The sequence below is a fragment of the Dipodomys ordii genome, unplaced genomic scaffold, assembly GCF_000151885.1.
Source record: "Dipodomys ordii isolate 6190 unplaced genomic scaffold, Dord_2.0 Scaffold70, whole genome shotgun sequence".
Taxonomy (NCBI): domain Eukaryota; kingdom Metazoa; phylum Chordata; class Mammalia; order Rodentia; family Heteromyidae; genus Dipodomys; species Dipodomys ordii.
In genome coordinates this window covers 2,786,648-2,799,654 of record NW_012267286.1, presented here as the reverse complement: position 1 = coordinate 2,799,654, position 13,007 = coordinate 2,786,648, and the positions used below count along the sequence as shown (strand labels likewise).

The window sequence follows — 13,007 nt, the reverse complement described above, 5'->3', positions numbered from 1 at the left end:
TCCGGGGCGCGGCTGGGGGCGGCGGGGTGTGTGTGGTGTGTGGTGTGCGCAGGAGGCGCGCCGCGGACCTGAAGGAAGACACCACGGAAGCCCTGCCACCCCTTGGCCGCCTTGCGCGAAGTCCGCGCGGACTCCGCGGCTCCCCTCCTCACGCCCCCGCCCCCCTCCAAGTCACTTAAAGGCGGCGACACCTGATCCCGGCGCGCTCCACACGGGTCCCAGCCGGCCCCGGACACCCCTGCGCGGCAGCCGGGAGACCTGGCGAGGTGAGCGGGCGAGGGGGGCGAGCCGGGGTGTGGGGACGGGAGGACCCGGAGGCGTTCGGGAGGTGAGTGCGGGCGAGCGGCCGCGCCCCCGGGGTCCGGCAGGGGGGGGTCCGACTCCCTTCAGGGTGCTCCTCACAGCCGGGCACCCGGCACCCTGAGGAGCCCGTCGGGCTGCAAGACCTTGTGCTTGACCCGGGAGTGATGGGCTCGGCGGGGCAGGGTGCGGGATCGGGATCGGGCGGGGGGGGGGTGTGCGGGATGCGAAGGAGCCTTTGGGACTTGGCGGGGGCGCGGGTGGCTGGCGGTGGGGACGCGGATGGCTGAGGGGCCGCGGTGGGGGTCCGGGACTTGGCGGGGACCCGGCACGCGGAGGGAGGGGGGACCGCAGGGCGACACTTGTCCCAACTCTTCTCAGTCTGCCCGCTAAGGGGGAGGTGGAGAGTTGGGGGGGGCGCACTGGGATGGGGCGAAGCCTCGGTGGAACTGTCCCCCCCGCCCCCCACACACCTTCCCCCCCCAGTGATGCACGGACTGGGGAGCCTGGGGTGCCCAGGCCTGGGGCGCAGGGAACGCGCGCGTCTGGGGAGAAGCCGGCCCCGGAGGTCGCTACCCCCCCCCGGGGGGAGGAGCTGAGGCTTTGGGGTTACCCCGAGGTCACCGCGGCGACCTAGGGCATGCATCTGTCTGTGCAGTGCGTCAGGGAGAAAGGACACTTGGAGGTGGCCAGGGGCAGGTACTGGATTTGTCTATGCAAACTTCACGGGTTGGCAGGGAGAGGGTTTTGGAAAGTTGAGTAAGGGGGTAGGGGTGAGGGGTGGGGGGTGCTGTGAGTGAGTGAGCCACTGGGCTGCACACTTCCTTTAGGGAAGAGTGTCATTCTCTCTCTACCTGTGTGTCACACAGGCTCTCAACACCTTTCAGCCTTTGGGAGGAAGGGCCAGAAGATGGAAAACTCCCAGGAGTGCAGAAACTAACCCAGAGGCCAGATTGCACTGACCTGGCAGTGCCAGCCAGGGAAGGCAGGGTTGGATGGAGGTTGCACATCAGACCCTCTGTGGGAGAGTGTCACCTCTGTAGGGCTAGGGGTTAGAACTGCCCCCCCCCACCTCCATTTGTTTTGTAGGATTCACATTGGAAATGGTTTAAAAAAAAAATCAACGAATTCTAGATATTTCCAGTCACCTTGTGCAACTGACTTTTTCAAAATTAATGGCAGAAGGAATGTGTAGTATGTTGGCTACTACACATTTGCAGGGGCTAAAGCCCTGGCAAAATAATAAGCATAAAAATAAAGTACTACCATCTACAGAAATGATACAAAATATTTTTTCAATGAGAACATTATAAGAGCATTAGGTATAATGACATTCTAGCACTGGCGATACTTCAAGTAATTAAAAAGTCGGTGTATCTCAATAAATAGAACTTCATGCTTCTTGGGTTAAGCCTGGACCCACAGCCTTCCTTATTTTTCTTTCTAGTAAAAGCTAATTTGGTATTACTGCTTTAGAAGTGTGTCTAAACATAGCAACTATTCTAGATAGGGCTAAAGGGAAATGCTCCAGGGTTGTTTGATTTTCTTGCTCCCAGCAAGGTTAAGTTGTCAGCTCATGTGAGGTGACCATGTGCTTATAGAAGTGTTTTAAAGTCCTGAAGGTTGGTGTGTTCTCATTTAGTAAACCATCTTGAATCTGTGAGGGGCCTGGCCACAACAGGAATAGACAGGAGGCTTCCACACTTTCTAAATCTGAAATACCACAGGTTTGTGCTGAGATGTATGATTCATGCATTTGTTAGAATAAACAAAGGAAGTTATATTGATTACAAAGTATTTTTGTGTAAATCTGAAATTTGGGGAGTATTTTTTTTATTTCTATTATTTATTTTTATTAAGCTTAAGTAGCTACACAAGGGGAGTTTTGATTCAGCATGTCAGTTTGTGAGTTCACTGCATCTTGATTAAGGTCATCCCATGAATTAATGGATGTCCAAACATTTGGCCTCAAATTTGCCATTAAAATTTGCTATTAAACTTTTTGTGGCTTTTTTTTTCTTTTTAAGTCTTGGTCTGTCCTTGGAGGGTATTGGATATGTCACTCCTTGTTGTTGTATTGTCTTTGTGATCATGAATCCCTTACCAATTCAATAGCGCTATTCGTTGAGGTGTAGAGAGCTGTTTTGTTTAGAGTAGATAGTCCCAGCCTCCTGGTTTGAAATACTAGAACGGAGACAGAAGTACCATTCTTCTTAGGCTTTTCTGGTTCTTCTTTCTGTTATCAGCTATCATTTCCACTGCTGTTGGGCTGTGAGTAGGCCCTGCATTATATTATATTGTGTTGGTTCTCCCCCATGAAATGATGTGGACTCTGGATAAAGCCTGTGGACTTTGTGACAAGTGCTTTCTATTCAAATGCTTTATTTCTGGGCTGGATTGTAAATTGAATGGTTGTGGTTTTCAGAGGAATTTCGTTTCTACACCAACTTTTCATATTTATTATAGAAACTTTAGTATGTGAGATCTTTACAAACATATTTTAATTTTCCACAGTGAAGTCTTTTAGAAAAAAAAAATGCCTGCCTGCCTGCCTTCCTTCCTTCCTTCCTTCCTTCCTTCCTTCCTTCCTTCCTTCCTTCCTTCCTTCCTTCCTTTTTTCTTTCTTCTTGCACTTTCTCCCTTGCTCCTTCTCTCTTTCATTTTCTTTTTCTCTTTCTCTCCCTTCCACCTCCCCTTCCTTCCCTTCCTTTCCCTTCCCTTCCCTTTCTTCTTTTTTGTTTCATTCTCTCCTTTCTTTCTGTTTCCCTTTCCCTCACTCTCTCCATCTCCCAAACACACCCAGCTTCTTCCCCTACCCCCCCCCCCCAGCCTATGCTGGTCCTGGGGCTTAAATTCAGGACCTGGGACCTGGGTGCTATGTCTGAAATTTTATTGCTCAAGGCTTACCAACCTGACCACAGTTCTAGTTCCGACTTTATTATTATTTTTATTTTTTTCTTAAGCTCATTGAAGATAAGAGCCTCATAGACTTTCCTGCCCAGACTGGCAGCTTTGAACCATGATCCTCAGATCTCAGCTCCTTGAGTAGCTAGGATTACAGGCATGAATCATGGAACAGTATTTGCTTTTCTGAGAAATTGAAGCAGCCTTGAAAAGTTTGCTTTAAAAAATTTGAGTGTGTAGATTGTTTTTCTTTAGGAATATATATGCTTTGATGTTTATATACTATTTTCTGTCACTGAAACTCATTGATTTATGTAGTGATGATAATATTTCTTAGGAGCTAGGAAGAAGCAGGGTAATTTGATAATTTTGCTAGCCATACTGGATGTTTGGCCAATTATGTAAACATTATTTTACATAGCTACCTAAGAAAAAGCTATCTGATCAAGCCAGTTTGAATTTTTTTTTTAAATAGTAGTAAGCACATCTTTTTTTTTTTTTTTTCCATCCTGGGGCTTTTACTCTGGGCCTGGGTGCCGCCCCTCAGCTCTTCATTTCTTTTTCTTTTTGAAAAAATTTTAATAAGTTTTCTATTGTGAAAATACCGTACACAGGGGGATTACAATTACATGAGCAAGGAAATGAATACAGGGGAAACAAAGGAAGAGGCAACAATGCTTGATAAGTAATGTACTCATTTTCAGCTCTTCATTTCAAAACTAGTGCTCTACCACTTGAGCCACAGTGCCACTTCCTGTTTTCTGAGTGGTTTATTGGAGATTTGAGTTACAAGGACTTTCCTGCCAGGGCTGGCACTGAACCATGATCCTCAGAGCTCAGCCTCCAGAGTAGCTAGGATTATAGGCATGAGCTATCAGTGCCCAGGAGCATATCTTCTTAAACTGAGACATTTCACACAAAAAATTCTTCTTTATCTCCAGTAGGTAGTTATTAAAAGCATTCTCTGGGCCAGTTTCTGTGCTTTAAGGACAATTAAGATTTAGTAAGGCTGTGAGCTTAGGAGGTGGAGACAGGAAAGATACAGCAATATCCTGGAGAGCTCTTTGCCATTTCCTAAGATGAAAAGTCTGATCTCATCACAGTCTAGAAGGAATGTGACCAGGGTACTGAGGTACTGAAGTGATTGTGGTTAAAACCAAACTGTACCAATAGGGTAATGATGAGATTGGTCATGAAGTTGTTCAGGTGGTAGAGTCTGTAGGATGAGGTGACTAATTAGAGGGTGTGTGTTGCAGGAGGATACAACAGTTCTGAGCAGAGAGGTATTGGGCCAGATAGTAGATGAATGGCTGGATAGATGCATGCATGCATGCATGGACAAATGAAATTATTTTATATTTATAATTATGAAAATACATATTGGAGATTTTCCAGGACAAATGTTAGGGAAATCTGAAAGTATGAGAAATAGGAAGAAGCCACATATGAGAACATACAGATCAGGAGAGAAGAATGATATTGAGTGAAAATTTTTTTTTATTTTATGCCAATACTGAGGCTTGAACTTAAGACCTTATATTTATACTTGGCTTTTTCATGCAAGACTGGTATATTTGACCAACACTTTCACTTCATTTTTTTTCTTTTTTTTCCTGGTGAATTGCAGGTAAGAGTCTTATGGACTTTTCTACCTGGGGCTGGTTTGATCCGTGACCCTTGATCTTAGCCTCCTGAGTAGCTAGGATTATAGGCATGAGCCACTGGTGAGAGGGCAAGTACTAAAATAAGACATTCAGGATAGTCCTGGTTCTGTTGCCACCAGTCCTGTCACCTTGAGCTCACAGTTTAGTTCCTTTCATCTACAAAATTGGGACCAGAACACTTCCTTCATAGGGTTTCTGTGAGGATCAAGCCACGGAATCTGTGAGGGCTTGGAAAGCTACTGAGCTATTCTATTGAAAGCAAGTCTTGGAGGAGGGATTAGGGGACCCATGGTGACTTCTGCTTTCTGAAGTGAAGTGCAGCTGTCAGGGCTCAGAAAGAGTGACTTAAAAGAGCTGTTTTAAGATGAAAATTTGATTCTGTTTTTTAGCCATTTGGGTTAGAAGCCAATTTTTTTTAAAAAAATGAAGGGACAAAGGAGGCAACTACACAAACACTTGAAGAGAGGATGGGAGGGAGTTGCCTCCATACCCCAGGGGGATGCTAGGTTTTCAGGAGAAGCCTTCTTCCCAGCTTGGAGGGGCTAGCAGCTTATATACTGTGATTCAAACACATCTGATCAGCTAGGAACATCAACTCATACCCATAATCTTGGCTACTCAGGAGTAAGAGGTTGGGAGGATCCTGGTTTGAGGATAGTCTAGGAAAAAAAAATGTTCAGGAGACCCCATATCAACCAATGTAAAAATGAACACTGCCATCCAGCTAAGTGGGATGCATAAATAGGTAGACTGCAGTTGAGGTTAGCCTGGATATAGGAAGATAATGACAGCAAGAGGACTGGAGTGCTGGCTCAAGTGGTAGAGGGCCTGCTTGGCAAGTGCAAGGCTTTAAGTTCAAACCCAAGTACCACCCAAGAAAGAAAGAGGAAGAAAGGATGAGGAAGGAAGGAAGGAAGGAGAGAGAAAGAAAAGAAAGAAAGAGAAAGAAAGGAAAAGAAGGGAAGAAAGAAAGAAAGAAAGGATGAAAGGAAGAGAAAGGAAGGAAGGAGAGAGAAAGAAAAGAAAGAGAAAGAAAAAGGAAAGGAAGGAAGGAAGAAAGAAAGAAAAAGAAAGGAAAGAAGGAAGGAAGGAAGAAAAGAAAGGAAGAGAAAGGAAGGAAGGAGAGAGAAAGAAAAGAAAGAGAAAGAAAAAGGGAAGGAAGGAAGAAAGGAAGGAAGGAAGGAAGGAAGGAAGGAAGAAAGAAGGCAAAAAAGAAAGAAAAGAAAGACATACAAACCACCCAACCACCCTCTGGGAGACCGCCCCCCCCCCCAACTCCTCATTCTGGTATCTAGGTTTGAACAAAGAGTTTTGGTTCTGCTTAGCTGATGTTCTACCACTTGATCCACATCTCCAGCTTCGGTTTTGTTGCTTGATAATTTCTAGTTAGAGCTTCACAGACCATGCTGGCTTTGAACCTTAATTATCTGGATCTTAGCCTCTTGGGTAGCCAAGATTACTGATGTGAGCTGATAGTTTCTAGTTAGAGCTACCAGCACCTGGACAGTAGACTTTTTTTTTTTAATATTTTGGTTGTGGGACTTGAACTCAGGGTGTGGGCACTATCCTTGGGCCTCTTTGTGCTCAAGGCTAGCATTCTACCACTTAAGCCACAGCATCATTTCTGGGTTTTGAGTGGTTAATTTGAAACCAGAGTCTCATGAAGACTATTCTACCTGGTCTGGCTTCAAGCCATGATCCTCAGATCTCAGCCTCCTGAGTAGCTAGGATTATAGACATGAGCAATCATTGCTTGGCTGACAGTAGACATTTTAAAATAGATGTTCAAAGTATCCTTGGTATTGTAAGTGTCCTTTAGAGCTTTAATCTAATTGGTTATTGATTATTGGGTATTCATTTGAACAGAACCTGAAAACAAAGGCAGAAAGAGAGACAACTGGCATGGAAAGTTAACAAATTATAATTTAATATTTAATGACTCAGAAACCATTGTCAAACCGGATAGGCTATTACAAGTTAGCATTTTGAAACATAATGACAAATGTGTGTAATAGCAGAGGGACTTATTACTAAAGGTTTGTTGACTTCTTTTTGAGTTTACTATTCTAATATTTAAATATGTTTCCTTTTTATTTTAGGATGTTAGTGATGTAGATAATGTCATGCTTCTTGTAAGTGATAGACATTTCAAATTAGATTTCAGAAATCTACATTACAGAAATATATTCCCCAACAATTAGTGGATATTTGGAGAAAAATATTTATACCTGTGGACTGCTTTGATAACAAGTCAACAATTGAACATAGTGAATATTGTTTATAAATTGGTTGTAAGGTATAATGGAGATTAAATGGTTAAAGTGGGAGGCTAGGCCAGGGGCTCATGTATGCTCTTCTAGTTACTCAGGATGATGAGATCAGGAGAGTCAAAACTCAATGACAACACAGACAGAAAAGCCCAAGAGATTCAATCTCCAAAATAATCAGCAAAGAGCCAGGCTGGAGGCATAACTCAAGTGGTAGAGTACCAGAAAAGCAAGGAAGCTGAGCGGGTGCCAAGACCAAATTTGACACTGGTGAGAAAGAGAGAGAGAGAGAGAGAGTGAAGGAGGGAAGGAGGGAGGGAGAGAGGGAGGGAAGAGGAAGGGTGGATGAGGGATAAAAATTGGTTATATATATTTTTTTAGTTAAAATGACTTTAAATTTAGTGTCATTACTCTGTACTGTTAATTGCTTACTATTTTTGCAGAACTTTGGGTCATTCATAGTGCTTAGTATACCCAACAAATAGGTATGGGAATTGTATTTTCTACATCTTAAAGTAGAAATGCAGTCTGTTCTTTAGAGAGCCTCTGAATTCTATTGCAGTCTTCACGGGCCTCAGTACCTGTTGCTACTGGAGTTGAGTTTTGGTGCTTCTGATCCACTATGCTTACTACCTTGTAACCTGCAACACACAGATTTCTGTGCAGGCAATTTTCAGTTTAGATTTCTCCCACTTCCATCCTGCGTGTGTACCAACTCAGTTTTCCACTTTGTAGTCTTGCTGAGAATTTGTTTACATAGATCATAAGTGCCAAGGTTGAAATTTGTTTAGACAGGACTGCGACCCTTAAGTAAGCATTTAGGAGTTCAAAGCTCAAACCAAAAAATACTACTCTTAGATTGATGAATGGCAAAGTACCTAGGACATCCTAAGACAATTCCTATTCTCAGATGGAAATGTATGCGTGTTTTAAGCAAAGCACTTACATTGGATGGGAAAAAATGGGTAGTAAAATTGTTTTAGACATTTTGCTTAGGGCTCTGTGCTATTTTATTTTGTTTTTTTAATTTTTTTGGTCAGGGTGATGTACAGAAGGTTACAGTTACATAAATAAGGATGTGAGTACATTTCTTGTCACTTGTTACCCCTTCCTTCATTTTTCTTGCACTTTCCCTCCCCACAATCACCCTCCTCCCCCAAGTTGTATGGTTCATTTCCAATGTATTGTCTTGAGAGTATCACTGTTGCATTTGTTCGCCCTTTGTCCTTTGTCTTACCATTTTGTTGTTCCCTTTCCCTTCCCTAATTCAGATAAATGTATATACAATACCCAGAGTACCAAAATCAAATACGGTGACAACAGGGGAGGGAAAAAAAACTAAAGAAAAAAGTTACTTCACATAGTGCATTAAAAATACCACAGCATTAAAGGAAAACTTCTTGTTTTAATATCTTGGAGTTCATTTGACTTAGCATTGTATTATATATATATGTACATAACTTTTTATATATATGTACATAACTTTTGAGCTATCGTGGTCCTCTGCTAGGACTATCTTAGACATATACTAATTATTACAAACGAGGGAAACCATGGAATCTATGCTTCTTTGGTTCTGGCTTACTTCAATTTTCAATAATCAGTATATTGGCTTTATTTTAAAGTTATCATCAGTATCCATTGAGTTCATATATCTATAACAGAAATGCATCCAAAAGTACTTCATTTTCCTAAAAAAATTACATTTGCAACTACTTTGCTAAATTTTGCATAGTTTGGAAATATTACAAAGTAAAATAGTATAAAGTCATTTTACGCTTTCAATTTCTGTTTTGATGTCATTTAATACTTGAAGTATTTTTAAGGTTCTAAGTCATAACTTTGCGGCTATTTCACTATAACTTACTTTAAAAAAGAGCTAATTTTCTTCCAAATTAAATAAATTTAAATAATCTATGCCAGAGTATGTTGGAATCATATGCACAAATAGGCAATGTTTTCAGTGGTATACAGCTTTCCTGGAAAGCTGTATAAATTGAATCATATGTGTAGGCTTGAAATTTTTCATAACAGCTGAAGAAAGCTGGGTGCCAGTGGCTCATGTTTACAATTCTAGCTACTTAGGAGACTGAGATCTGGGATTGCAGTTCAAAGCCAACCCTGGCTGGAAAGTGACTTTTATCTTCAATTAATCACCAAAAGGCCCATAAATGAAGGTGTGGCTCAAGTGGCAGAGTGCCACCTTAAACAAAAACCTAAGCAACTGTACCTGGGCCTGAGTTAAAGTCCCAACACACACACACACACACACACACACACACACACACACACTCTCTCTCTCTCTCTCTCTCTCTCTCTCACTCTCTCTCTCTAGCATAATAATAATTTTTTTTTTAATTTGAAGAGTGGCTCATACCTGTAATTCTAGATCCTCAGGAGCTGAGATCTGAGGATCATAGTTCGAACCCATCCTGGGCAGGAAAATCCATGAGACTCTTATCTCCAATTAACCACCAAAAAGTTCAAAATGGTGCTATAGCTTAAGAAGTAGAACATTAGCCTTTTGCAAAAACAGCTCAGGGATATAGCCCAGGTTCTTAGCTCAAGTCCTAGGACCAGCACAAAAATCAATCAAACCCAAAAAACACAAAAGAAACAAGAAAAACAAAACCCTGAAGAAAATAAAGAGGAAGGACATGTAATATTTTTAGAGTTAATGGACATACATATATTTTTATACTAGATGTTTATATATTAATCAGATATTTTCTGTATGTTAGAAGTACTTTTCCAGTAAATAATGTGAAAGATAATTTCAAAGCATGTCAGCACTTTAATATAACCAAGGACTTTTCTATTTAGAGCATTATCAAGCTAAATCTTCCCTAGAAAAATTCATCTTTTTGCAAATTCCAATTTTTCTTTTTTCTTTTTTTCAGTCCTGAGGTCCAATTTTTTTTTTCTTGTAAGTAAACACATTAAAAACACACACCAGTAAGAAACTTGGGGGACACATTTAAAACCACATTTTGACATAAATCTATTCTTCAGAATTTAAAATAATAATTTTCTCTTGAGACATACTTGCTATGCAGCCCTGGTTGACCTCAAACTCACAATTCTCATGTCTTTGCCTCTCAAGTGCTGGTATTACAAGCATACCCACTACAACTCTCTTCATTGGATAATTTCAAACTCCAGTTACAATAAAAGCTTATTTTATTTCCTCGTTCTCATCATAGTATTAGAGAATCAGCAGAAAGCATTTTTCTTTTCTAGCAATGGCCTGAGTGATTGTGCTAGCAGTTTGTTAGTGTCCCACCTTCCCCATGAATAAATAACTCCCTTTGCTTTCCATAGCTTTGCATTTGTGCTGGGGTACCTGCTGTCTGCTTGTTCTTCCCAGCCAATCAAGAGATCAGGGCTGGGAGGAAACTAGTCCAACAGGTTTGCCTGTCCATTCAATTCTAGGAAAAAAAATTCAACTTATGGATTTGGGTAAGGGTGATACTATTTTAAGAAGTATTGAAGGTGATCACCAGTTCTGTTTTCTCCTGGCTTTGAAAACATTTTGGGACATTGGGGTGACTATGTTTGCAAGAAGATAAAATGAACAGGGAAACAAGGCAGGCAGGAAGGAAGTGGTGAAGAAGGTATGGTAAAGGACAATCAATAGTGCACCCCCACACACATACACATAGAGAAAAGGACAGCCTTTCTGTGTTAGTATTATATGCAGGCTTTGTATAAATTGGGTGTATCATATCAGGAAACCAAAGTATCTATCTGGGCAATGACTCTAATTAAAACAAATGTATGTTTATGGTATTCAACTTCTGAAATAGAGCCCAACACCTCATTTAGGTCTAGGATGAGGAATGCTAGGGATATTGATGGGAAAGTGTATTTACCTTGACATTAGTCTTATCTTTGAAAAATAAACCTGTTTCCCCCTAAGTAATAAAATATTCTCCTCAGATAGCTTTTTTTTTGCCGGTCTTGAGGCTTGTACTCAGGGCCTGGATTCTGCCACTGAACCTCTTTGTGTGCAGGGCTAATGGTCTACCACTTGAGCCACAGATCCACTTCTGGCTTTTTCTGAATATTTTATGGGAGATAAATGTCTCATGGATTTTCCTACCCTGGCTGGCTTTGAACTGTGATCCTTAGACTTCAGCCTCTTGAGTAGTTTAGGATTACAGACCTGAGCCACTTGCATGCAACTCATATAGCATCTTTTTAATTTTTGTGGCAGCACTGGGGTTGAACTCAGGACTTGTGCTTGTTAAGCAGGAACAGTACAGCTTGAGCAACACCCCAAGCCAATTATTTTTCTAATAGAATTTTGAATTCTTAAGTTCATTCTCTGGATTGCCCTGAACCTTAATCCTCTGGTTTAGGTTTTGGTAGCAGAGCTGGGATGATAAGTATATTCTGCCGTGACAGTTTTTTTTTATCAGTTGGTTGAGTTGAGGACTCTAATGTTTTGTAGGGTCTGTGATCGAGACATGATCCTTCAGGCCACTCTTCTTGAGTGGCTAGGATTACAGAAATGAACCACTGTCTCATTGAATTTTATTTATTTGTGTGCTTGTTTATAAATATTTTACACGTATATTCTTTTTACCCTTATTTTGCTTCTTAGCACTGAGTGGTAGATTGGGCCATTCTATAGACCATGATCTGAGGGTTCACAGTACTAAAGTAACACTTCCTGTTTGTCATCAGGACAGTCCTGGGTGAGTTCACTGGTAGGTTTGGTGGGCTTTGCTTAGAGTTATACGTTTGAATTGTGGCTAGCTACCTGCTCATTTTCTGGAATACTAACACCGTGACCTCATGGAAATTGCCTTCTTGTAAAATCTCTCTTTAGTCTACACCTTTGCTCTCCACTCCTTTCTCACTTTCTGAGATTCTGCCTTCTCTCATTTATGACAGTTCTCTTCATCTATTTCCTACTGTGTCTCTCTTTCCTTTCTGGGATTTTTTTTTTCTTTATGGTTCAGGGTCTCCATCAGGCTTAACTCAGGGCTTTATACTCTATTTGTCTTGTTTGCTTATAGCAGGCTTTCTATTTTTGAGTCACTTCTCCAGCCTAGCTTTTTGCTGGTTTTGGAAATAGAATGTCTAGGTCTTTTCTGTGTGGGCTAGCCTTGAACTGAGATCATCTGGATTTCAGATTGCTGAGTAGCTTGGATTCCATGCTAACCTTTGAGGCTCATAGAATAGAATTTTACACATAAATAGATGGTCTTTAATTCTTTCTCAGATTTCTTACCTATTCTCTCCAAAGCAGAATTGGAACTCTAATTCAGTTTTCTGGCATCCCCATGTGCATTAGCTATGTGACAGACATTGGTGTTATTTTCAAGTGTACTTTCCCCTTACTCTTGGATGTAATCTAGCCCCAATTTGATTAAGGATTTCCTGAAGACCTCCTTGATTGCTAGACATTTTTCTACTCAGCTTGTGCTGTCTGTACAATCCCTGTCACTTTGACCTTGACTACATTGATGCCTCTCTCTCTCATTCTTCCTTTGGCTTAGAATCAGTCTGTCGTTCTTATTGCTGACTCTTTTGCCTTCTTTCAGTGTCAGTGTCATTTGACTTTTGTTTCATTTGCACTGAGGAATCCAACATATTTAGCCTGACCCGTTCTTACAAAACAATGAAGGAAGGGAAGGTTCCCCATGGATAGTGATGCTTTCTCTAAGTCTTTTTGCTTTCTTTTCTTCCCTCTAGTTACACTGTTCAAACTCCAAACTCATCCTCTGTTTTGTTTGTAAATGGAATATTCTTACAGAAGCAACATGTATTCTAGAGACCACTATGGACAAGGTCATAGCTTAGTGCTATAGAAGTGTGTGTGTGTGTGTGTGTGTGTGAGAGAGAGAGAGAGAGAGAGAGAGAG

The 13,007-nt window shown here is 41.5% G+C and overlaps 1 protein-coding gene across 1 annotated transcript in view; it reads left to right on the top strand.

The window, feature by feature from the left end:
- The first annotated feature begins 76 nt into the window (after positions 1–76).
- Ugt8 (UDP glycosyltransferase 8) overlaps positions 77–13,007 on the top strand; it is a 67,440-nt gene continuing 54,509 nt past the window's right edge. Inside the window, exon 1 of the mRNA XM_013023846.1 lies at positions 77–266. The gene's annotated coding sequence lies outside the window, so the exon portion shown is untranslated. The remainder of the gene's footprint in view (positions 267–13,007) is intronic.